This window comes from Bubalus kerabau, chromosome 10, assembly GCF_029407905.1.
Source record: "Bubalus kerabau isolate K-KA32 ecotype Philippines breed swamp buffalo chromosome 10, PCC_UOA_SB_1v2, whole genome shotgun sequence".
NCBI classification, from domain to species: Eukaryota; Metazoa; Chordata; class Mammalia; order Artiodactyla; family Bovidae; genus Bubalus; species Bubalus kerabau.
Window position 1 is genome coordinate 55,172,008 of NC_073633.1, and position 27,974 is coordinate 55,199,981.

Genomic DNA, 27,974 nt, shown 5'->3' on the forward strand with positions numbered 1-27,974 from the left:
TAGAAATTGTTTGGGATTACTGACAAGTCAATTAGATTCAGTGCTCTTGTCCTACTGTAAGGATGGATATAGAAACACGAGGCAGGTAGACAAAGTGCAAATCGGGACTCTATTTGGACTGCTGGGAGAGAACTTTCTCTTGGGACTTCTTGCAGTTAGAAACTGTAGGAACTTCTTAGACAAAAACAGAAGCAGAATTTGTAGAATGAAAGGATAGACAAGAGAGAGATAGAGAGGGAGGGGAGAGGGAAAGAGAAGACAAGAAGGAGGAGGGGCTAGAGGAAAAGGAAAAGAAAAAGAAAAGAGATGGAATCCTCTGTCTTCAAGTGAGCCTTCAACTCTTTGTGACTCAATACTTTTTCTTTTGTCTTAGGCCTGTTTGAGCTAAGTTCTGAAGGGCTCATGACCAATGTGTGTGTATGTGTTCATCGCTCATTTGTGTTAGACTCTTTGGGACCCCATGGACTATAGGTAGCCAGGCTCCTCTGTTCATGGAATTTGCCAGGCAAGAATACTGGGATTGTCCAGGCAAGATCCCCTTCTCAAGAGATCTTCCCATCCCGGGGATCGAACTCAGGTCTCTTGCATTGCAGGCAGACTGACCTATCTACTTTTTTAAAAAAGTCATATTAATTTGATTTTTTAAATTGAAGTATGTTCAATATCTTGTAATAACCTATAATGGAAAAGAATCTGAATGTACATTTCCTCTTGTCATGAGACCCACAGTAGCTTTCATGGTGAAAATCTTACTTATTGCTTCTATTTCTCCTAAGAGTAGCAACTCACATTGGTCCTTTACTCATGAAGGGCCACTTGGGTAGCTCTTAGGCTTTGGGTCCTTAGGAATTTCAGTTCTTTCCTTGGTGGACACTATAGCTTTGGTAGTTGCACACTTAGAATAGTTTTCAGGGCTTCTAGAGCCTACCAGTCTTAGGATGAGTACTTAAAGTAATGTTTCTATCAGCATATCCCTAAGCCTTTAAGAAATATTAGAGGTCCTTCCTTCCTTCCATCTTTCCATCCATTCATCCTTCTTTCCATGAGCATTTCTGAGGACTAATTCCATTGTAGGTCAGCTCTGATAAATTCACTTCACTATAAATATTTCTTTCTTTTTAAAATTTTTATTTATTTGGCTATACTGGGCCTTAGCTGTGGCACATGAGATCTTCTGCCTTCATCAGGGCCATGGAGGGTCTTCAATTGCAGCATGTGGGCTCTAGTTCCCTGACCAGGGGTCAAACACGGGCCCCCTGCATTGGGAGTGTGGAGTCTAAGCCACTGAACCACCAGGGGAGTCCCTTCACTGTAAAAACTTCAATTGATGAAAGAAGATACATACTTAAGATTAGGCACCAACTTCTGAGATTGGAATATTTTTCAAGTTGTAAATTCTTCGTGATTTTGAAGTCTTTTAAAAAACACATCCTTTCATTTGTCCCTCACAATAACCTGTAGAGGAATGAAAACTATGAGAAAAACCATGAATGAAAACTGAATGCTTTGTATTAGGCCAGCAGTTCTGAAAGTGTAGTTCTGGGGCCCTAGAGTTCTCCGAGAGCCGTACATGGGTTTCATGAGGTTCAGACAATCTTCACAGTAAAGTGAGATGTTATTTACCTTTTCTACTCTTGTCTTTTCACTAATGTACAGTGGAGTTTTTCAGAAGCACCATAACATGATTTTTGAAATGGATTGAATACAGAAACAGACATGAGAATCCTGTTTTCTTCTTTTAAGCTAGACATTAAGCAGATTTGCACAACATGTAAAACACTAGCAATTTTTTCATTTGGGGGGGTGGGTTTAGAAAGAATGGCTATTTAAAAAATAAAATGCATTATTTATGATATCATGTAATGACTTTATTATTATTAAGTGAATTAATAAATAATGTAAAATTATTCCCAGTTTTAATTTTTTTAGTTTTTGCTAACATTTTTAAAATTTATTTGTATTACTAATTGGAGGATAAATGCTTTACAATATTGTGTTGGCTTCCCAAGTTTTAATTCTGTGTGTTTTCTTTAACGATAATTTTATTTAAAAAAATTTTTGGCTATGCTGGATCTTCATTGCTGTGCGGGCTTTTCTCTAGTTGTGGAGGGCAGGGGCTACTCTATTGCATTGTGAGAGCTTCTCACTGCAGTGACTTCTCTTGTGGAGCACGGACTCTAGGCACATGGGCTTAAGTGGTTGTGGCACCTGGGCTCACCAAGTTGCGGCTCCCAGGCTCTAGAGCACAGGCTCAATAGTTATGGCACGGGGGCTTAGTAGCTCTGTGGCATGTGGGGTCTTGCCTGATAAGGGGTTGAACCCATGTCTCCTGCATTGGAGGCGGATTCTTTACCACTGAGCTACCAGGAAAGCCCCTTTAATTTGAATGAAGTCAGCGTTGTTGTTGTTCAATTGCTAAGTCGTGTCTGACTCTTTGCAACCCCATGGACTGCTGCACTCCAGGGTTCCCTATCCCTCACTATCTCCTGGACTTTGCTCAAACTCAGGTCCATTGAGTCAGTGATGCTATCTAACCATTTCATCCCCCCTTGCCCTCTTCTCCTCCTGCGCTCAATCTCTCCTAGCAACAGGATCTTTTCCAATGAGTCGGCTGTTTGCATTAAATGGCCAAAGTATTGGAATTTCAGCTTCAGCATCAGTCCTTCTGATGAATATTCAGGGTTTATTTCTTATAAAATTGACTGGTTTGATCTCCTTGCTGTCCAAGGGACTCTCAAGAGTCTTATCCAACACCACAGTTCAAGAGCATCAATTCTTCAGTGCTCAGTCTTCTTTATGGTCCAACTCTCACATCTGTACATGACTACCAGAAAACCCATAACTGTGACTAGATGGACCTTTGTCCGCAAAGTGATATCTCTGCTTTTTAATGTGCTGCATAGGTTTGTCACAGCTTTTCTTCCAAGGAGCAAGTGTCTTTTAATTTTATAAAGTAAATATCTGTAGATAAGCTCTGACAGACAAATGCCTCAGACGTAGGTTCTCCTTTCACCTTGTTGCAGAAATAAGGAAACAAAGGTTGGGAGAGAGCTTAGGAAACAAAGAGGTTCCCCAAATGGTAGGTACAATGGGAGCTCAAGGCTCTCTGCTTCCAGAGTTTGAGATCTGACTTCTACTTTATAACTGAAATTGGAGTGTTCCTCTTCATTGTTGAAAACGCTAGGACCCAGAGAAGTTATATGATTTGCCTAAGCTCACCCAGTCAGAGACAGAGCTAGAGCTTTAACAGATTCTTGCCACTGTGGCCATTCAGTATACCTTTTATGGTCCATTCAGTGATGTGCTAAGAAGCTGACTCTTGGTGGGGGAAAAAATCTTCATTTGTAGTATTTGCCAATTTCTATATTGCAAAGACTCCCACCATGACTGATATCAAGCCACGACTTAATAATAGTTGGGAGGAGATGAGCACACCCAGCTTTGGTGAACTGGTAAAAGCTGGCTCAGGTATACCATCACCTCCATCCTGTCTCCCATATCATTCTGCCCTTTTTCTTTGAAAGTATTTCCAGGTTATCTGGTGGCAACCATGATGTTGTAAGCAATTCCCTGATCGTGGGCTCAAAAGACTTGGATTAAAATCCCAATTCTGATACTTACCAGCAGAGTAAGCTTCAGCAAGTGACTTCATCTCTCAGACTCAGTTTCTGCTTATAAAACAGGGACAATAATATTGGCCCTGCCTATTTCACTGTGTGTGTCTGTGTGAGTGAGTGAGTGCACATGCATGCATCCCTGTGTCTTGTACAAGAAATGCATTCATTTATATGAAATCACTTTGTGAAATGTAAAATGTTATATAAGTGTAAGACATGGTGACTGAATTGACCTGTCCCTTGTTACCTGTGCCCAGTTTGTATTCCTCCTCTGGGACTTCATCACCAGGTTCTTTATCCCTGATCACAAATTGATGGTTTTCATCTCGTACTCCTATAATACTTTGTCCACACCTCTGTTTTGTCACCCATATATCAGCTTATTATTACTTTTAAGTCTGCCTGTCACTGAAAGAGTAGAATAGTTACATTTTCAGAATCTAGAGTAGTGCTGGTCAATAGAAATATAATGTAAACCACGTATGTAAGTTTGAATGTTCTAGTAGCCACATTTTAAAAAGCAAAAGGAAACAGGTAAACTTAATTCACTAATGTATTTTATTTTAACCTACTATAGCAAATGTAATTTCTGTGTGAAATTAATATGATGTAAAAATTATTAACATAATATTCTACTTTTTTATACTAAGTCTTTGGAATCCAGGTTGTATTTTACACTTAACAATGTATCTCAGTTCAGACTAACCACATTCCTAGTGCTCAGGGACCACATGTGGCTAGTGGCTACTGTATTGGACAGCCGACCTTCGTGTTAGTCTCTTTGGGTTCAAATTCCAGTTTTGTGTTTACTAGCTGAGCAATTTACTTGACCTCTCTGTTCCTCAGTTTCCTTTTTGTGAAAAGGAATTAATAATGCAACCTACACCCTAGGGTTGTTGAAAGAATTAAAAAGTTAATACGTACAAGTAGCATTTAGTGTAAAATATGTGCACTATAAATGTTAAAAATGATAGCTTTATTTTTAGACTGCAAGATTCCTAAAGATAAAACTGCATTTTATTCATATTCTCATTTTCCCAAACCTAATATTGTAGCTGACATATGGTTGACTGTCTGTTTTGGGCAGCTGAATGATAACTGGATGTCATAACTGATATGACATCAAAACTTCAAATGAAATTCTGGACATTGTAAGCAATGGCAACAGAGCATTATCTGTTGATGGTGGTGGTATTTGGGGGGAATATCATTTGCAGAAGTATGTAATAATAATCAACTTCTATATGATGTAATTATCATAAAATTCACCCATTTAAAAGTGTATAGTTCAGTGAACTTTGACAAATATGAGTCAATCAACATATAGAATATTTCCAGCACCTCCAGAATTTCTTTGTGCTTCTTTGCAGCCAATTCTGTCTCCCAAGCCTTGGCAACCTTTGCTTTCTGTTACTATAGCTTTGCCTTAAAAAAATTTTTTTTTTTTAATTTTTGGCTGTGCTGGGTCTTCATTGCTGCACACAGTCTTTCTCTAGTTATGGAGAGCAGGGGCTACTCTCGAATTGCATTGCATGTTTGCGTGGGCTTTTCACTGCAGTGGTTTCTCTTGTTGCAGAGCACAGGCTCTATGGTGCCTGGGCTTCAGTAGTTGTAACACGCGGCCTCAGTATTTGTGGCTCCCAGGCTCTAGAGCATGGTCTCAGTAGTTGCAGTGCCAGGCTTAGTTGCCCCAAGGCATGAGAGATCTTCCAGGACCAGGGATCCAACCCATGTCTCTTGCAGTGACAGGCAGATTCTTTACCACTGGGCCACCAGGGGAACCACCCAGCTTTGCCTTTTTAGAATTTCATATAAATAAAATCAGAAAATGTGGGGTCTTTTGTGTCTGGCTTTATTTGCTTCATTTAATGGTTAAGGATCATCTGTGTTATTGCATGTATATGTAGTTCATTCATTTTTATTGCTGGGTCATATTTCATTGTATAGATATACTACAATTTTGTTATCCATTCTTCTGTTAGTGAATATTTGAGTTGGTTCCAGTTTTTTGCCTTTAACAGGATCTTTCACAGAGTAGAAGTTTTTAATTTTAAAATCCATCTTACCAATTTTTCTTTCATGGATCATACTTTGGGTGTTGTATCTAAAAAAGTAATCTGCTAAACCTAAGCTCACCTAGATTTTCTCCTGTGTTATCTTCTGTAAGTTTTATAGCTTTTCATTTTACATAGGTTCATGATTCATTTTGAATTAATTTTTGTGAAAGATGTAGTGTCTGTATCTGGACTGATTTTTTTTTTTTTTTGCACGTGGATGTCCACTTGTTCTGGCATCATGTGTTGCAAAGACTATCCTGTCTGCATTAAATTGCCTTTGGAGAAGGCTCCCTTGTCAGTGTTTATTTCTGGGCTTCCTTTTCCATTCCACGTATCTAGGTCACAGACCTCCCACATTGTTTTGATTACTATAGTTTTACAATAATCTTGAGGTGTCAAGCCTTCAATTTTCTTTTTTAAAATTGTTTTGGCTTTCCTCGATCCTTTATGTTTCCAAATAAATTTTTAGAATCAGTCTGTCAAAATCTACAAATAATCTGCTAGGATTCTGAATGAGATTTTCTTGAAATATCAGTGTGGGGGAGACTTAACATCTTAAGAGTATTAAATTTTCCAATCTAGAAACATGGTATCTCACTGTATTTTTTACATCTTCTTTAATTTTACTCAACAGTATTTGGTAGCTTTCACTGAACAGTGTCTTGCATATTTTAATAAATTTATTGCTAAGAAATTTTTGTTTTTTATTCTAAGTGATATTTAAATTTCCAATTGTTTGTTGATAGTATATAGATACCCAATAATAGATCTATATTTACCATGTAATCTGCAATCTTGCTAAACTCATACATTATTTCTGGTTGCTTTTATATAGGTTTCTTAGATTTTTCTATGTATACCATCATGTCATCTATGAATTAAGGCAGTTTTATTTCCTCCTTTCCAATCACTATGATTTTTATTTCATTTTCTTTCCTTATTGCACCATCTAGGACCTCCAGTAAAATGTTGAAATGTGAGAGTGAGCATCCTCATTTTGTTCCTAATCTTATGGGGAAAAGACTCAGTTTTTCACCATTAGGTATGACACTTGTTGTAGGTTTTTCAAAGATGCTTTTTATGAAATTAAAGAAGTTCCCTTCTATTTCTAGTCTTCTGAGACTTTAAAAAAAATCATGAGTGGGGGCTTCCCTGGTGGCTTAGTAGTAAAGAATCAGCCTGCCAATGAAGGCGACATGGGTTTGATCCCTTAACTGGGAGGATTCCATGTGCCTCAGAGCAAGTAAGCCTGTGTGGCTCAACTATCGAGCCTGTGCTCTGGAACCTGGGAGCTGCAACCACTGAGCCCATGCGCCCTAGAGCTGGTGCTCTGCAACAAGAGAAGCCACTGCAATGAGAAGACTGCGCACTGCAACCAGAGAGTAGCCTCCACTTGCTGTAATTGGATAAAGCCCGTGTGCAGTAACAGAGACCCATTGCAACAAAATTAAATAAATAAAAAAAATTATTTAAAAAATCATGAATGGATAACAAACTGTATCAAATCATGAATGGATAACAAACTGTATCAAATTCTTTGCATCTATGAGATGATCATGCAGTTTTCCTGTCAATATGGTGAATATATTCACTAGATTCAATTTGATGAAGGAATTTGTAGCTTTCTTACCTTTTTTTTTTTTTTTTTTTTCTTGAGGATCAGAGTAATGATGGTCTCATAAGATGATCTGGAATACAGTCCCTTCTCTTATATTTTATGGAAGAGTCTGCATAGGATTAAGATTATTTCTTCCTTAAATGCTTGGTAGAATTCACCAGTGAAGCCATCTGGGTCTGGAGGTTGTCTGTGTGTGTGTGTGTGTGTGTGTGTGGAACAGTTGCTATCTAAAAGTGTCTTTATTGGGTACCATGCTACTGAGGTTAATCTATAAGGGGGCTTTGATAGTTTGTGTCTTTAAAGAAATTTGTCATTTCACCTGAGTTGATTAATTTGTTACAATAAAGCTAGTCATAATATTTCTTTGAGCAAACTCCAGGAGATGGTGAAGGACAGGGAAACCTGGCATGCTGCAGTCTATGGAGTCTCAAAGAATTGGACACAACTGAGCGACTGAATAACAGCAACAATATTTCCTTATTATTTTAGTCTTCTCTCACTTTTTTCTTGATCAGTCTGGTTAGAGGTTTATCAATTCTATTGATAGTTTCAAAGAATCAGCTTCTAGTTTCATTGATCTCTGTTGTTTCTCTGTTTTCTATTTCACTGATTTCTGCTCTGATTTCATTATTTCTTTCCTCCAGCGTCTAGTATATTTAATTCATTTAAAAATATTTTCTTTTTTTAATTGAAGGTGGAAACTTATATTGTTGAATTAAGACCCTTTTCCCCCCTAATATAGGTGTTTAATGCTATCAATATACTTTGAAGATTGCTTTAGCTTCATCTGTAACCTTGATATATTCTCATTTTCATTCAGTTCAAAATATTTTCACTTCCCTTGTGATTTCTTCTTTGATTCATGTGTTATTTAGAAGGGTGTTATTTAATTTTTAATTATTTGGGTGTTTACAGGTTTAAAAACTGCTTTCTAGTTTAGTTGTCAGAAACAATACTTTATACACTTTTAATCCTATTATATGTCTGAGACTTTTTTTTCTTTTTTTGTCCATGCTGCACTGCTTATGAGATCTTAGTTCCCTAATTAGGGATTGAATCTGAGCTCTCAGCAGAGGAAGCACCAAGTCCTAACCGCTGGACTGCCTCTGGAATTCCCCACATTTACTGAGACTTTTTAATAGCATGGTATATGATTTATTCTGGTAAATGTTCCAAGTACACTTGAAAAAAATGTTTATTCTGTTACTGAATGGAGTATTCCATTAGTGTCCATTAGGTCAAGCTGACAGAGAGTGTGCTTCAAGTCTTCTGTATTCTTACTGTGGTTTTCTGTTTATTCATTCTGTGAGCTATTGAGGGAGGAGTATTGAAGTCTCTAACTAAAATTGTGGATTTGTCTCTTTTTTCTTTTAGTATTTTTAGTCTTTGGTTTCATGTATTTTGAATTTATGTTTTACTTGCAAATATTGATATATTAGTATCGTTGTACATTCTTGATCAGTTAATCCTTTCATCTATGAAATGTTCATTTTTATCCCTTGCTTGTTCCTTGTTTGAAATCTATGTTATTTGATGTTAATATAGCCACATTAGCTTTATTCCAATTAGAATTTGTGTGGTATCTTTTCCCAACCTTTTGCTTTTTAAGCTATTTGTGTCATTGATTTCTTGTAGACAGTATATAATTGTCTTGCATTTTAATCTAATTTTACAATTGTTGCCTTTTAATTGGAGTATTTAGACCATTTATATTTATATTTATATGGCTGGGTGATGGCACCCCACTCCAGTACTCTTGCCTGGAAAATCCCATGGACAGAGGGGCCTGGTAGGCTGCAGTCCATGGGATCGCTAAGAGTCAGACACGACTGAGCGACTTCACTTTCCCTTTTCACTTTCATGCATTGGAGAAGGAAATGGCAACCCACTCCAGTGTTCTTGCCTGGAGAATCCCAGGGACCGGAGAGCCTGGTGGGCTGCCGTCTATGGGATCGCACAGAGTCAGACACGACTGAAGCGACTTAGCAGCAGCAGCAGCAGCAGCAGCAAGTTACTGTCTTGCTCTTTTGTTTCTGTTTTGTTTTTCTTTGTTCCATGTGCTCATTATTCCCTTTCTCCCTCTTTATTGTCTGCTTTTTGAATGTTTTTATGCCGTTTCCTTCTCCAGGGGATCTTCCCAAAGCAGGGCTTGAACCCAGGTCTCCCACATTGCAGGCGGATTCTTTACCAGCTGAGCCACAAGGGAAGCCCAAGAATACTGGAGTGGGTAGCCTATTTCTTCGCCAGCAGATCTTCCCAGCCCAGGAATTGAACTGGGGTCTCCTGCATTGCAGGCAGATTCTTTACCAACTGAGCTATCAGGGAAGCCCTTTTATTATCTTCTTTTTGAATGTTTTTATGATTCCATCTTATCTCTACTATTAGCTTACTGTCTCTGCTGGTGCGGCTGCTAAGTCGCTTCAGTCGTGTCTGACTCTGTGCGACCCCATAGACGGCAACCCACCAGGCTCCCCCGTCCCTGGGATTCTCCAGGCAAGAACACTGGAGTGGGTTGCCGTTTCCTTCTCCAATGCATAAAAGTGAAAAGTGAAAGTGAAGTCGTTCAGTCCTGTCCGACCCTTAGCGACCCCATGGACTGCAGCCTACTAGGCTCCTCCGCCCATGGGATTTTCCAGGCAAGAGTACTGGAGTGAGGTGCCATTGCCTTCTCCAAGCTTACTGTCTATACTATTTATTTATATCTTTTTTTGTGTGTGCTTGGTTTTGAAATATGGATTTCAATTTATCAAAGTATACTGGCAAGTATTATTTCACATGTAAAATGAACAATATACTTCTATTTTCCTCCTCTTGTATTTTGAACTAATGTTATAATACATTTTATTTCTATATGTTCCCCGAATCCTGCAATCCATTGTTGTTTTTGCTTAAAATAGGCAATTATTGTTAAGGAGATTTAAAAATGAGAACAAACATCTTATGCTTACCTGAGTATATACCTCATTACTCTTCATTACTTTGTGTCTATCTGGAATAATTTTCCTTCTTCTTGAAGAACTTCCTTTAACATTCGTTGTAGTGCAGGTCTGCTGGTGACAAATTCTCTCAATTCGTTTTTGCTCAAGAAAATACTTATTTTAACTTAAATTTTGAGTGATGTCTTCAGTAGGTATAGAATTCTAGAGTATCAAGTTTTTTTTTCTTTCAGTGTATTAAAATTTTTGTTCCATTGTCTTCTAATTTGCATGATTTCTTATTAAAAATCTATGATAGTTCTCATTTTTGTTCCTCTACGGATTCTTTTGTTTTCTCTCTGGTTGCTTTTAAGATTTCATCACTGGTTTCAGTAATTGGATGCTTGTGTGCTATGTTATGCTTTTGTATGTGTGTGTATATTCCGATTGGACTTCACTGAGCTCTTTGAATTTATGAGTTTATATTTTAGTCACATTTAGAAAAATTTTCACCACTATTCAGTGAATGCTTTTTTTTTGTTGTTGCTGCCCCTGCTTCCTTCTGGAACTCTAGTTTTATATTTGTTAAATTGTTTGATATTGTCTCACAGATCACTGATTTTTATCATTTTTCCCCCCTTAGCCTCATTTTGGATTAATATATTTAAGTTCCTGATTATTTTTTCTGTAGTGTCTGTGTACCATTAATAATATATTAGTACCTTTTCATTTCTGATGTTATGTTTTTCATGTTTAGAAGTTTCATTTGAGGTGTTGTTTTTAGCTTTTATATTGTATACAAATATTGTAATTTGTATATTGTTTTTAGCTTTTATATTGTAATATAAAATTTACAATTTTATATTATAATTGATTAAAAAATTAATCATTTATATCCTCCCTGGATCTGTTTTTATTGAATAATTTTTATTCTAATTATGGTTATTTTTTTTAATGTAAGGTAATTTTTGATAGGATACCAGTCATTGCAAATTTTAAGTTGTTGAGTGCTGAAAGACATTTGAAAGAGTATTGGACAGAATGAAGTTATTTGAATCAGTTTGGTCCTTCTCAGTCTTGATTTTAAACCTTATTATGACTGGTTCAGAGCAGCTTTTATTTACTCTAGGGCTCTTTTGAAGAAGGCAATGGCACCCCACTCCAGTACTCTTGCCTGGAAAATCCCATGGATGGAGGAGCCTGGTGGGCTGCAGTCCATGGGGTCGCTAAGAGTCAGATACGACTGAGCGACTTCACTTTCACTTTTTACTTTCATGCATTGGAGAAGGAAATGGCAACCCACTCCAGTGTTCTTGCCTGGAGAATCCCAAGGACAGGGGAGCCTGGTGGGTTGCCGTCTATGGGGTCACACAGAGTCGGACACGACTGAGATACTTAGCAGCAGCAGCAGCAGCAGGGCTCTTTTAGTTCCACTACTAAGGTGTGACACTTCAGAGAGCTCAACTTGATACTCTCTATATTACAGGGTTTCTCCACTTTACTTAGTGAGAAAGGAAATAATTCCTAACTCTGAGTGAGCCCCAGTAATTGTTCTGCTTACTGTTTTCCAGTAATTCTTTTCCTGGCTTCCTAAATATACCTTTACTCAGCTAGAGTCTCCAGGAGACAGACTTCTTTGCAGATTTCCAGTAATCTAGCCTGTGAAATCTAGATATCTAAAATAACCTAGATGTTTTCCCAAACTCCAGTTTGTGTTACCTTAGTGCAGGAATGCTGCTGGACGTTGTTTAGATTCTTTCTCCTTGTGTCGTGGCCTAGAAACTGCTTCTAGACAGTAAGCTGGAAGGATACTCCTCATTTGTTTTCTGTTGCTCAAAGACTTCCTCTTCCTGAAACAATAATTTTTTGCAAGGATATCTAGTTGTTTAGATTGGGAAGACAGTTCTCACAGCAGTAATTTTTTTCGTGGGGATAATTAAAGTCTGTCTTTAGAATAAAGTTTATTGTGAAAGAAAGAATTTTGTTGAGTAGAATATCCCCTTTTCTACAGAGCTAATTAAAAGATTTTGTTTTTCCATTTTGAAAAGTTACAAAGTCTCCTTAAGTTTGAGATCAACTGAAAGTCTCCAGTTTTCAATATTCTTGGAGCAAGAAGAATATCAGTCTTTTATTTTTCTTATAGAATCTCATTTTTTGCAATACAAAATTGTTTTAAAAATCAAGATTTATAAAGTTATTTTAAGGAAATACACAGTATTGAGATGCTTGAAGAAAATGTCCTATCTTCCTGCTCACTTAAACTTTCATTATATTTTTCTCTTTAGTTATCAGTTGGAGTTTAAGAATTACACATGTGACCATTTATAAGGCCATTGATAGTATTTGATCACTTAAAAATTTTTAAATGATAAACAGTGATTTCATAAAATGTTGATTAGTCTTTTATCAATATCAAAATTTAGCACACAATGAGAATAAGAAGATCTGTGTGTGACTGGTATCAGAATGTGTTCTTCCCACTTCAATAGAGAACATTCAATACCTTTTAGGGGTAAAATGCTATTCTTGTAAACTCTCTCTAAATAGGCTGTAAACATTTGTGATTTTCTTTTCTTGAATTAGCCTAATCCTTTGTAATAAATTGAGGTTTTATGTTTTGCAGAGCTTTTGAAGACTAACTTAAGAGTCAAGAGTTTGAGGAATGAGAAACATATTAAATTAAATGTGTTCAGATATTTCCTTCCTCTTATGTATTAAGTACTTGGCTGAAATAATTACTTTCATTCTCACTTACCAGAGAGAAAAACTTTTCCATATATATTTCATTAGCCCTAAATAGGAGTAAGTTTTCCTAAAATAGCTATTATATCTTATTGTCATATTATCTTTACCTTCAGACACATTTGTTGACATCATAACTTGGTAATTCCTCTATTGTATTATGTATTCCTCTATTATGTGGTATTCTTTTATATTCTGATAATTAAGCATGGCATCATCAGCAGAGATAATGACCATGATTATGAAATTGCAAAACAGTTATAGCAAGGGCTGGTTAGATTCCTTATAATACTGTATTATTTAATAAGTACTATTTATTCTTTTTTGAATTTTGCTGGTCACTACCATGTTTTGGGCTGTTGGACGACCTATGCCTTCCTGGCCTGATTTTTGCTTCTAAACTGTCAAAATAATATAATTAAATATCTATACCAAGGGCTGAACTTTGAAAAATTTGTATATTTCTAGTTTCATTTTATTTACAGTGTATTTAGTTTATGCCATGTTATAAGTACATATCAGGGTTTGTACATTACTTACATTAATAACAGCAGAGTCTGCCCCTTTTATATAACTATATTTAACAATAAAAAGAAAATCATAATATCATAATGCCTGTGGTTCCTTTGGTGTTCTCCATTATCAATTAGAAAATAAACTAGATTTTCTAATTCCCCAGTTCCTTGGGGACTTATTTAAAAAGCAACCTGAATTTTTACCTTCATGCAAAAACATTGCATTGTTTACAAGATGAATATTAAAATAATACAATTAGAATGAAAAGTGTTTTCCTTTGGGGTTCTCTTGAGAAAGAGAGTGAGACAGACAGACACCTTGGGATATAGCAGGGAACATTAATATCTGCAAAGCTGATTGGTATTAATACATTCTGCTAATCAAGTTTATTTTCTTTACTGACTGAAGTTAACATTGGTCCTTTAATTTGCAAATACTACAGTTCTAAAAATTATATTTCTGAGTTGATTGCTGGTGGTAATGCTACATGGTGTCATTGTAAACTCGCTGCAAAATAGATTATTTACACTCACTCTAGAAGAGAAAATTATCCCCAGCATATCTTTCTTGCAAAATTAGTAGAAATGCTGGTTGTTATTAAACTTGATCAGCTGGTATCACAGCAGGGGTACTTGTGAAAAAATTACTTAATATCTCTTTGTTTACAGTCTTCACTGAGGTGAATATATTTAATGTAATTATTCAACTGCTAACCAGCTCCTGATGTTAACTATTGCTGTTTAAAGAAATTGCATTCTTAACAAAACCTGTACCACACCAAAGGTTTTATTTTCCTTTTCCTAAGAATTATAAGTTGTGTATGTATCTAGAAAAGAAGTCTTAATGAAGAGGTTTTGTACTGATTAAGCCCAAAGGTGTTATTATACAGAGGAAATTTGATTTTTCTTGCATCTTCAGAAAGGGTAACATTGTGTAGAACTAAAAAAGGGGATTTCTTAATCAGCCATTGGTTTATAAGACAATATGGGAACAGTTCACTTTATGAGTGCCTCAATATCCCTTTTGAAGAAGCAATTAAACCTTAATAGGACCACTGTGGATTTAGTAAATAGATTGAAACAAACAGATAAAAATAGTGACTAATCTACAAAATTCTATTCTATTCTTGTTATAGAAAAAAATTACTCCAAATCAGAAATGGGCAAAATATGTAAATATAATATGCTTAGATATTCATGTGGTGCCTGTTGATTTCAAGGGGGGTCATGCAAATGTATATGAATGGACTTTCATTTTGAGTCTCTTCAGTTGGCTCAACAATTTAGTTTTTTAGTTATATTTATGTTTCACTGTATCCTTCAAACAGCTCCCAGAATGAATGTATTTCATGTCTTGAATCATTAGACCAGTCTTAAAACTGCATTCTTTTTCTCTACATAAATATTCCTATGTAACTGGTTGGCTAACAAGATCACTTGGTCATCCAGGACACCTCTCATCCAAGGTCTGTTAATTTTTCTTAGCTCTGATATATGACTTCAAACTGGAAATGAATCTTTAAAAAAATACATTGCTCCCCAAGCATCACTCTAAGGAACAGAAAGTAGCTGGGTTGGCTATTATTTAGGGGTTTGGAAAAGCAGCTTAATATTCATATTAGAAATGATAAACCTGGAGAGTTATAACTTCTTTCTCCAATATGTTATTAGGCTTAAGCTTCTTCAGCTCAACACTTTTTTTTTTTTTAATTTAGCTGTGCTGGACCTTCATTGCAGCATGTGAGCTTTTTAGTTTCAGCACATGGGATCTAATTCCCTGACCAGGGATCAAATCTGGGCCGTCCTGCATTGGGAGCATGGAATCTTACCCACTGGACCACCAGGTAAGTCCCTCAACTCTTATTTCAATGGGAGAACATGTGCTGTTTTCAGTTGCCAGAATTCTTCAATTAAAAAAATAATAATTAGAGCAACTCACTATTATATAATAATTTTTTAGTTACTCATATTATTATTCTTTGGGAATTGGAAGTGGTATATGTTTTTGTTCGCACCAAATTCCTATACCCAGCACAATTTCCAGCACATTGCGGGTGCTGAACAGGCAAATGTCAGCTTCCTCTGCCTCCTGTCGTGGCCATGCCCTTGTTATACCTGTGTAATCACATGAGCTCCAGGTGTCACACCGTCGTGCCCAACATTCTACCCTGAAAATATCATTTAAAGTCCAACCGGGAAAGAGGAAGCACTCTATTTAAATCAGAGGGAATTTGCTGCAGGAACCTTTTTCACAGGTGCCAGAAAAAGCTTAAAAGGAGGATGCAGAAGGTGACCCAAAAGTTAGCAGCAGCAGGAATCCACACACCTAGACTGAAAGGAGGAAGCGGTAATGTCTCAGCTCAGGGCCTGATGGAACCAGAAACCACAAAAGATACTGACTTTAAGAGGGCAGAGCAACCATTGTTGGGGAGGCACCAGAGGCAAAGAAGGGAGAAATACTCTTGCTTCCCACTTCTTTGGGGCCTTTCATTTCTTAGTGGAAAACCCTGCAGAACACCAGCTGACCTGGGAGCATAGGCTGCCTGTACTCCCTTCACCCCCATGACTCCAAAGCATAGCAGGGAAGGGTGAGGAATGAATCTGAGAACAAAAAGGCCATGATGTGATCCACTCCCAAGGGGAGTTGCTTTAGGGATAATGCCAGTTTTGTGCATTCTGTCTCCCACTTACATGTCCCTCTGTGCTACGTACTCTTTCTAGTTAACTTCTACTCCAGAATAACTTCACAACACCTTTTCATCCTAAGAGACCCCTTTCTGGAGAAACTGACAACTCAAGATTGAGCAGCTAGCCTATGTTTTATACTCTGCTTGCCCAGCCCAGTAGAGATGAATCCAGTCCAGTTGACCTTGCCTCAGAGCACATCCACCCGCCTCCCAGATCATATTAAGAGCCAGAGGGAAATCCACCCAGGTTGAGGGTGGAGAGAGCAATATGACCTTGATGACACAGGCCAATGTCCAAGACTTTAGTGATGTGATTAGGGCAGCCTCTGCATTACCACAATTCTAGGCTTATACTTTTCACTGATGACTTTTTTCCTTTGGTCCCTCACAGTTATTTTATGATTCATAAGTGAGAATTTAACTTGTGTTGTAAAATAAGGACAAGATAAAATTAAGATATTACTATCATCATTTATAACATCTTTCACTGAGCATCTGCTTTGATCTCTATGATAACTCCATGACACTAAAGCAGAATGTCTCGTCTTCAGCATTATTGACATTTTCACTTTAGTATTCTTGCCTTGAGAACCCCATGAACAGTATGAAAAGGCAAAAAGATACGATACTGAAAGATGAACTCCCCAGGTCGGTAGGAGCCCAATAGGCTACTGGGGAAGAGTGGAGAAATAACTCCAGAAAGATTAAAGAGACAGAGCCAAAGCAAAAGCAACACCCAGTTGTGGCTGTGACTGGTGATGGAAGTAAAGTCTGAGGCTGTGAAGAACAATGTTGCATAGGAACCTGGAATGTTAGGTCCATGAATCAAGGTAAATAAGAAGTGGTCAAACAGGAGATGGCAAGAGTGAACATCAGCATTTTAGGAATCAGTGAACTAAAATGGACTGAAATGGGTGTATTTAATTTAGATGACCATTACATCTACTACTGTGGGCAAGAATCCCTTAGAAGAAATGGAGTAGCCCTCATAGTCAACAAACAAGTCCGAAATGCAGTATTTGGGTGCAATCTCAGAAACGACACAATGATCTCTGTTCATTTCCAAGGCAAGCTATTCAATACCACAGTAATCCAAGTCTATGCCCCAACCAGTAATGCTGAAGAAGCTGAAGTTGAACAGTTCTATGAAGACCTACAAAACCTTCTAAGTGAAGTCGCTCAGTCATGTCCGACTTTTTGTAACCCCATGGACAGTAGCCAACCAAGCTCCTCCGTCCATGGAATTTTCCAGGCAAGAATACTGGAGTGGGTTGCCATTTCTTTCTCCTGGGGATCTTCCCAACCCAGGGATCGAACCCCAGTCTCCCGCATTGTAGGCAGACACTTTACCGTCTGAGCCACCAGGGAAGTTCAAACCTTCTAAAACTAACACCCAAAAAAGATGTCCTATTCATCACAGGGGACTGGAATGCAAAAGTAGGAAGTCAAGAGATACCTGGAGTAACAGGCAAGTTTCATCTTGGAGTACAAAATGAAGCAGGGCAAAGGTTAACAGAGTTTTGCCAAGAGAACACACTGGTCATAGCAAACACCCTCTTCCAACAACACAAGAGACAACTCTATACATGGACAACACCAGATGGTGAATACCGAAATCAAATTGATTATATTCTTTGCAGCCAAAGATGGAGAAGCTCTATACAGTCAGCAAAAACAAGACTGGGAGCTGACTGTGCTTGGATCATGAACTCCTTATTGCCAAATTCAGACTTCAATTAAAGAAAGTAGGGAAAACTACTAGACCATTCAGGTATGACCTGTATCAAATCCCTTACGATTGCACAGTGGAAGTGACAAATAGATTCAAGAGATTAGTTCTGACAGAGTGCCTGAAGAACTATGGACAGAGGTTCATGACACTGTACAGGAGGCAGTGATCAAGACCATCCCTGAGAAAAAGAATACAAAAAGGCAAAATGGTTATCTGAGGAGGCCTTACAAATATCTGAGAAAAGAAGATACAGGCAAAGGAGAAAAAGAAAAATATACCAATCTGAATGCGGAATTCCCAAGAATAGCAAGGAGAGATAAGAAAGCCTTCCTCAGTGATCAATGTAAAAAAACAGAGGAAAACAATAGAATGGGAAAGACTAGAAATCTCTCAAGAAAATTAGAGATACCAAGGGAACATTTCATGCAAAAATGGGCACAATAAAGGACAGAAATGGTATGGACCTAACAGAAGCAGAAGATATTAAGAAGAGGTGGCAAGAATACACAGAAGAACTATACAAAAAAGATCTTCACGACCCAGATAACCATGATGGTGTGATCACTCACCCAGAGCCAGACATCCTGGAATGTAAAGTCAAATGGGCCCCAGGAAGCATCACTACCAGCAAAGCTAGTAGAGGTGATGGAATTTCAGCTGAGTTATTTCAAATCCTAAAAGATGATGCTGTTAAAGTGCTACACCCAATATGCCAACAAATTTGGAAAACTCAGCAGTGGCCACAGGACTGGAAAAGGTCAGTTTTCATTCCAATCCCAAAGAAAGGCAATGCCAAAGAATGCTCAAACTACCACACAATTACACTCATCTCACATGCTAGTAAGGTAATGCTCAAAATTCTCCAAGCCAGGCTTCAACAGTGCATGAACTGTGAACTTCCAAAAGTTCAAGAAAAGGATTTAGAAAAGGCAGAGGAACCAGAGATTAAATTGCTGACATCTGTTGGATCATTGAAAAAGCAAGAGAATACCAGAAAAACATCTACTTCTGCTCTATTTATTGCACCAAAGCCTTTGACTGTGTACATCACAACAAGCTGTGGAAAATTCTTAAACAGATGGGAATACTAGACCATCTTACCTGCCTCTTGAGAAATCTGTATGTGGGTCAGGAAGTAACAGTTAGAACCAGACATGGAACAACAGACTTGTTGCAAATCGGAAAAGGAGTATGTCAAGGCTGTATATTGTCACCCTGCTTGTTTAACTTATATGCAGAGAACATCATGTGAAATGCCGGGCTGGATAAAGCACAAGCTGGAATCAAGATTTCCAGAAGAAATATCAATAACCTCAGATATGCAGATGACACCACCCTTATGGCAGAAAGCAAAGAAGAACTAAAGAGCCTCTTGATGAAGTTGAAAGAGGAGAGTGAAAAAGCTGGCTTAAAACTCAACATTCAAAAAACAAAGATCATGGCATCTAGTCCTATCACTTCATGGCAAATAGATAGGGAAACAAAGGAAACAGTGACAGACTTTATATTTTGGAGCTCCAAAATCACTGCAGATGGTGACTGCAGCCATGAAATTAAAAGACATTTGCTTCTAGGGAAAAAAATTATGAAAAACCTAGACAGCATATTAAAAAGCAGAGACATAACTTTGCCAACAAAGGTCTGTCTAGTCAAAGCTATGATTTTTCCAGTAGTCGTGTATGGATGTAAGAGTTGGACTATAAAGAAAGCTGAGTGCCAAAGAATTGATGCTTTTGAACTGTGGTGTTGAAGAAGACTCTGGAGAGTCCCTTGGACTTCAGGGAGATCCAACCAGTCCATTCTGAACTAGATCAGCCCTGGGATTTCTTTGGAGGGAATGATGCTGAAGCTGAAACTCCAGTACTTTGGCCACCTCATGCAAAGAGCTGACTCATTTGAAAAGACCCTGATGCTGGGAAAGATTGAAGGCAGGAGGAGAAGGGGACGACAAAGAATGAGATGGTTGGATGGCATCACCAGCTCGGTGGACAAGAGTTTGAGCAGGCTCTGGGAGCTGGACAAATGGACAGGGAAGCCTAGCGTGCTGCAGTCCATGGGGTTGCAAAGAGTGGAACACAACTGAGCAACTGAACCGACTGATTATTATCATCGTTTATAACGTCTTTCACTGAGCATCTGCTTTGATCTCTATGATAACTCCATGACACTAAAGCAGAATGTCTTACCCTCAGCTTTATTGCCATTTTGGGCTGGACTCTTCTTTGTTGTGGGGGTTGTCTTGTACTTCATAAAATTCTTAAAATCCCTGCCTCTATCCACTAGAAACCATTAGCACTCCTTTCTCTCAAGTTGTGACAACTAAAAATGGCTCCTGATATTGCCACATGTCCCCTGGGATGTGGAAATCATTCCTGATTAAGAATCACTCTGTCAGGGTTGTACAATTGTTGTGATCCCCTTTTACAGGTAAAGAAAATAAAAGTTAGAGATGTTAAGGGAGCATTCCAGGTTTTCCATCATCTTATATTTTAAATTAAAAAATATGTTTGTTTTATTTATTCACTTATTTGCCTTACATGGGATCTTTATTTGTGGCATGCAAACTCTTAGTTGAGGCACTTGGGATCTTGTTCCCTGTCCAGGGATGGAACCCAGGTGCCCAGCATTGGGAGTGTGGAATCTTAGCCACTGGACCCCCATAGAAGTCCCTTAAATTTTTATATAAACTTTAAGTCAAATATTAGTGGGAACTCTGAGTGAGGGAGTGAGTGAAATCGCTTAGTTGTGTCCGACTCTTTGTGACCCCATGGACTGTAGCCCACCAGGCTCCTCCGTCCATGGGATTTTCCAGGCAAGGATACTGGAGTGGGTTGCCATTTCCTTCTCCAGGAGATCTTCCCGACCCAGAGATTAAACCCGGTCTCCCACACTGTAGGCAGACACTTTACCGTCTGAGCCACCAGGGAAGTTGCTGATCTGGGACAGAGTTAAACAGGGATTCAAAAAGAAAAGGTACTAAGTATACAATTTTGAAATCCACATCCAGAAATTGAAGAGAGAATCTTGAATTTTGATAACTGAAAGGTTGTGGGATATTATCATAATAGTTTTATGTTGTAACAAATTGAGAGTCAGGACTATTGGGGATAACCCTGGAATTTGCTTAGCAGGAAAAATAGCATGAGTGACTTTCCATCTGGCTTTGACTTAATGATTAAATTATTTAAATTTTTTCCTGCATTTAGAATCTTTGGTTTCTTCAAAATAAGAGCACCTTAATTTCCTTCGCCACATCTGTCTGCTCATTAATGTACATGTTTTCCTCTTAATCAGCATTTGGCTGCCAGATGAAGTTTAGATAAATGGTTGTCAGCTTACCTTACAGTTGTTTTATGATGGGTTTTGGATGGAAGAGTTACAGCAGATACTCCCGATAAGAAGAGACGGCACTCCCTCTCTGTGGTTCATTGAACCCATATGGATCAGAACAGCTGGAAGGATGGATTTGCTACCTGAGGCCACCAGTTCTGTTGCCAACCATGACTCCCACTTGCTGACCCTTGTATAATGCATTGCAGTTGAAGGAATGTTGATCACTCCTTTCTAGTTTGTGATGGATGTGTTACTTAAAACTGATGGTCTTGTAAACCACTGGTGAGTTTCCATATCTCACAGATGTGAACAAGCCAGATAGTCAACAAATAATGCCATGTTCTAGAGGAACATGGCATGCAGGCTAAATTGTCCTGCGAACAAGCAGGTAGGAAGGTAACTTAGACCTGGTTTGGAAAGGGTTCTAGAAAAAAAATGGTTTCTGATTGTTATTGTTATAAACAGCATGCTTCCTTAGGGTCTGTGTTTTAAGATTACTTTATCTGAGTTGCTTGATCCCTAGGTCAGCTCCTGAGAGCACCTGCATTACCTAGAATGCTCACCTATGGCAAGCTGAGCTTGAGAGGACAAAGCTTTACTGATTTAGATATACCTACTCAGGCTGGGGTGGTGGGTCCAACTTCTTAAGAGGTGAATTTCTTTGATTGTGTAACATCCTGTGAGCCATCCATAGAGAGTTGTCTGGAAGCACTGTCATGGTTGACACCATTAAACTTTTATATATCATCTGCATAATTCTTCTGCCACTGACTTTCTACTTCCCTAGCATCCTTCCTATTACAGCTTGACTTTCCAAGAAGCCCTGTCTCCAAGTAGAGTATAGGGCACACAAACCAATGGGAGTGCTTTAGTCATGTCCTAGTCAATATTTATGTCAGGCATATTTTGTATTATACAAATTCATAAATTGGCATCCAGCTGGAAAACTAATAAAATAAGGAGCTTCCATATCCAGAATCCAGGTTGGATTTAGTCCTTGTATTCTAGCTATATTTATCTATGAAGTAAAATGAAGCACCAGAGTGGTTTTAGCATTTCACCAGACATTCTTTATTTAAAATATTTATTTATTTATTTGGCTGTGTCGAGTCTTGGATGCAGGATCTTGGTTGCTTCACACAGGATCTTTCGCCGCGGTGCATGAACTTTCTAGTTGTGGTGCGTGCGCTCCAGTGTACTTTTAGTGCTCGGGCTTATTTGCTCCATGGCATGTGGGAACTTAGTTCCCTGACCTGCGTTAGAAGGAGAATTCCTAAGCACTGAACCACCAGGGAAGTCCCATCAGACATCCTTGAACATATTTTTCTAATAGTTGTGTGGACTTTTTCTCTCCAAGCAGCTGCTGAATTTCCTCTGGGCAGTAACTTTTTTTTTTTTTTTTTTACTATTTTTATGTATACTGTAGTACATAGTACAGTGGTGGAAACATGCTTAACCTTCACTTAAAACTTATTGCTTGTTTTCTGGCTCCTCTAACACTATTAATTCACCAAAGTAGAGAGAGATTTGGTAAAGATGGGGAAGGGTCTGTTACAAGTACACTGAAGTGCTGTGGAATGATGAGTTAGTTGATTGCCAGAGTTATACAGTGGTGTCACCTGTGGTAAATCCATTACTATGTAAGTCATGATGCCTTTTTCTAAAGGAGCATTTATTGTGTGTTCTACCTAGGTGTGTGCCTTAAAGAGCAAGGTAGACGTTACTAATGTATTGGATTTATATAAAGAAAGGATAATTCTAAATGTATCAGGAGGGAGGATAATTGAATGCACTGGAAATACATTTATGATCTGCACTTCTTTTGTGATATGTGAGTACTACACTTCTTCACTAAACACAAAAACTGACACAGTGAAGAGCTCTGCCAAAAGGATTTTTTGGTATAATTCTGACCTAGATGCTAGAGTGGATATCACATGGCTTTAAAATATGGGGGTAGAGAAGGTTGTTTTAAATAGGATATTCCCAATTTAAGAATAAATTACTGTTGGTTAAAATCTGTATCTATCCCCAGTTTTTCTGGTTATTAATATAGGTTAATGATATAATATTGAACTTGCTTTAAGTTGCTTTGAATCTGGGGGTTTTTATGTTTATGTCCTTGCTTGACTTTGAAACACTGTTTTAGTCTTTCTGGTGCCTCTGAGCTGTCTTAGACAAGGTGCTCACTTGTCTGTACTGCTGAAATTTCCAGGGTACTTCTTGGGTACACTCACTGTATCAGTCTCTTAGGGCTGCTCCGACAAGTTTTCACAAACTCTGTGGCTTAAAACAACAGAAATTGACTTCCTCACAGTTCTGGAGGCCAGAAGTCTGCAGTCTGTATCACTGGGCTGAAGTCACTGTCTCAGTGGGGTAGCACTCCCTCCAGAGGCCCTAGAGGGGAATCTTTCCTTTGCCTGTCCCAGCTTCTTGTGGCTGCTGAATTTTTGGCTCATGAAACGTCTCCCTATTCTGCCTCCTTGGTCAAAGAGGCTCAAATCTCCCTCTGCTTCCCTCTTATAAGGATACATATAACTGCATTTAGAGCCCACCTGTATCATCCAGGATAATCTCCTCCTGCCAAGATCTTTAATCACATCAACAAAGGTTTGGTTTTGTTTTTAATTTTTATTTTTGCCATATAAGGAAACATCCATAGGTTCCAGGGATTAGGATGTGGATATTGAGGGTGGGGGCTTTATTCAGTCTACCTGAGTTATTTATTGATTAGTATATAGCACTTTAGTTTAACAGTCATTTTCCCTTAGTATTTATATGATGTTTTCCCCATTGTTGTCAAATATCCATGTTACATATAAGAAGTCAATGCCAGTTTAACTACCATTCTTTAGTAAGTAATCTTGCCCCAAACACACTTGTATGTACTAGAAGCTTTAAGTGTTCTCCTTCTATTGTCAAATGTCACAAATTTCTCCAGAATTTATTTATACTATGAGTCCTTCCCATATTTCTAGAAAATATTTACCATGTCCTTTCTATCTAAACACTTAAATCTTTCTTCACTTCAGGTAAATATTTTCTTTATTATTTGTTTCCCTTCATCTTTTCTGTTATCTCTATTTAGGACTCTTATTAGATAGATTTTGGGTTGCTCAAACTATTATCTGAGACTCTTAATTTTTCTTTAAACTTTTTATCCCTTTATTTTTGCTTTGCATTTTGCAAAAAAAAAAAAAAATCTTCAACTCAGCTTCTAGCTTTGTATATGGAACTTTAGTCATGTCATTTCTGATAGTCATCACTTCTATTTGGATTACGTTTTATTTTGGTTCTTGTTTCGATTTCTAGGAACTCTGAATACTTTAAAAAAAATAGTAGCCTGTTATAGTTTTATGGCTGTCTTTTCTTGAATCTCGCTGAAGATTTTAACCGTGCTTTTAAAAGTGCTCTACTTTTTCCTGCATGAGTCTGTTTCTTCCCACTGAAGTATTAACATGAGGATAGGTTGAGTTCATTCTGTACTGTTGTAAAGTCATATGGTGAGAACCTTTCTGTGTCTCCCATACTCAACTACATCAAGCTCTGCTCTTTGGGGAGGCATGTTCAGCTTCCGGTGAATACAGTTGTTCAACTTCCGCAAAACACTATGAGTCTAAGATTACTCACAGAAAGAGTGTACTGAAATGGGCAATTGCCAACTTACTGAGAGCTAATCTTTCCTGTTAGGTTGTTAGCCTTATGAAAAGTGATTGCATTTTATCCAATGCTGTACCTGCAGCACTTAGCCCAGTTCTGGCCATAACTGTTGCTTAATCAATATTTATTAAATAAAAGAATGAACAGATATATGATATTTCAAGTTTGGCATAGATTATCACTTGACTTGTATTGAAGGTAGAATCTAAAGAAAATGAGGTCTTTGGGGAAGAAGATTTTATTCCATACATCATTGTTTATTGCCTCGTATATAGTTGGATTGAAGTAAAAATATAGCCAGAACCCATATTTTCTATTTTATATTTTAAAAATGTTAAAAAGTTCATGTATAGTTGATTTATAATACTGTGTTAATTTCTGCTGTCCAGCAAAGTGATTCAGTTATATGTATATAGATTCTTTTTCATACTCTTTTCCATTATGATTTATCATAGGATATTGAATACAGTTTCCCATTATAAAGTAGAACCTTGTTGTTTATCCATTCTATATATAATATTTTGCAGAGCCTATCTATGAGACAGAACCCATCTTACAGAGGGTTTCCTGAACACTTGAGAATGGCCACAGTCAATAGAGAGTACTTTCCCTGACTATCCATTCTACTCGCTGTAAGGAGGAAGACAGGTTACTTGAATGCCCCTCATGTTCCCATGACTTTGTTGGAGCTGTTCCTGCTTCCACCAGGACCCTTTTCCTGCCCCATCCAGCCTTCCCTGACTGCTTCAAACCACATTGCTCTCTCCATTTTGTGCTTTTATAGGACTTGTATGTGTATCACACTATTTAGTACTTCAGTTTTATTAAACAAATATTTATTGTCTCTGAACTTGGCTTTGAGCTAGGTTCCAAAGATTATACAAAGATGAAAAAACTCATAGTTATGTTTTCAAAGAACCTTCAGTCTGGTAGGGGATGTGGTGTATAATAAGAAGCTGTACTAAAACTCAGTAGGACCAGAAGCATGGGAGTAGTAAAACAATATACATAGGAAGCTCAGGGTGAGGAGAAGTGATGCCTTCCTGGTGTGTGGCTTTGGCATTGGCCTTGGAAGTTGAATGGGTTTTTGTCAGAAGGTAATGAAGGAGAAAAAGAGAAGATAGAAAGAAGAGATATGTATAAAATGCTCAATTAAAGCGACAGAAAAAGAGTGGAATACCAAAGTAAGAGCCAAGTGAAAGTGTCAGTCGCTCAGTCATGTTCGACTCTTCTGTGACCCCATGGACTGTAGCCTACCAGGTTCCTCTGTCCATGGGATTTTTCAGGCAAGAATACTGGAGTGGGTTGCATTCCCTTCTCCAGGGGTTCTTCCCAACCCAGGGATCAAACCTGGGTCTCCTGCATTGCAGGCTAATTCTTTACCAGCTAATCCACCAGGGAAGCCAAGAGTGAGGATAACAAAAATGATAGCTATTAATCCAAGCATACCAGTAATCACTTGGAACATCAGACGTGTAAATGCACCAATTAAAACATAGGAAACATCAGAGTGAATCAAAAAGCAAGACCCAACTATATTTATCTATAAGAAACCCGCTTTCATCTAAGATTCTTAAAGACTTAAAAGTAATGGATAGGGAAATATACATGCATAGGGAGACTCAATATGTCATTATGTCAGTTCTTCTGAACTTGATCTATAGACTCAGAACAATCCAGATCAAAATCCCAACAAGTTATTTTGTGTATACTGACAGAGAGATTATAAAACTTATATGGACAGGCAAAAATACCCAGAATAGTTGACACTGCATTTAAAGAATAAGAGCAGTTAGAGAACCAATACACCTGACTTGTAGACTTAATATAAAGTTATAGTTATTAAGGCAGTGTGGTACTAGTGAAAGAAGGGACAAGGAGATCAACGGAATGGAATAAACAGCCCACAGAGAGACTCAGATGAATATAGTCAACTGTTCATTGACAAAGGAGCAAAGCCAATATAATGAAGAAAAGATAGGTTTTACAACAAATGGTGCTGAAACAATTAGACATCACGAGCAAAATAAAAAAAATCTGGACACAGACTTTACACCATTCAAAAAATTATATCAAAATTGATTATACATCTAAATGTGAAATTATAAAACACCTATAGGATAACATGGGAGAAAATCTAGATGACCTTGAGGTTGGTGATGACTTTTTAGATTAAACACCAAAGGCATTATCCATGAAAGAAAAAAAAAAATTATTAATAATCCTGAGACTTCCCATCCAGGAACATACTTTATCTCTCCTGTTATTTAGTTCTGTTTAAATTTCTGTCAGCACTGTTTTGTGGTTTTTAACAAACAGATCTCATTCATATTCGTTAAATTTACCTCTTAAGTATTTAATGAATGTTTTGGTACCAGAGTAAATGGCATATTTTTTAAAATGTCAATTTTCAATTGTTTATAGCTATTACATAGAATGCAAATAATTTTTTTATATTGACCATGTATTCTGTGATCTTGATAAACTCAATTGTTAGTTCTACTAACATTTTGTACTTCTAGTATTAAGTGGGTAATGTTGCACAACAACTACCCCTAAACTTAAATGGCTTGAAACAGCATTTATTGTCTTAAAAGTTTTTTGATCCAGGAGTCTGGAGGTGGCTTAACTGCATCCTCTGTCCCTGGGTCTCTCACAAGACTAAAATCAAGGTGTTGGCCAAGGTTGCCATCATCTCAAGGCTCAGATGGAGTAGAATCTGCCTGTACAACGTTGGACAGAAATGGTAAGAATAGACATCCTTGAGTTTTCACTGATCTTAAGGGTTAAGAATTCAGCTCATCACCATTAAGTGTAACATTAGCAGTAGAATTTTTTGAAGATCCCCTTTATCAGCTTAAGGTTTGATTAAACATGTTGGAAAGCTAAGTACTAAGAGTGAATTTTTTAAAAGTCATCTTTTATATGAAACTAAATAAAAGCTCGATCTTTTCTTCCTAAAACCTATGAGATCTGTTATGTTTAGGAACTGAAAAATTTCAGAGTTTAGAATGATAATTTAGTTCATGTACTATTTATTACTTAAAAACTCCTTGGGGACTGAGCAATACCTCATAATCAAAGGCATAATTATTTCC

General features: G+C 37.6%; 1 long non-coding RNA gene across 2 annotated transcripts in view; it reads left to right on the top strand.

Moving 5' to 3' along the window:
- The window catches only part of LOC129621379 (uncharacterized), a 454,544-nt gene that overhangs the window by 367,515 nt on the left and 59,055 nt on the right, over positions 1 to 27,974 (top strand). For both annotated transcript variants that reach the window (XR_008699277.1, XR_008699273.1), the window contains one exon: positions 15,180 to 15,308. This is a non-coding gene — a long non-coding RNA (uncharacterized LOC129621379). The remainder of the gene's footprint in view (positions 1 to 15,179; positions 15,309 to 27,974) is intronic.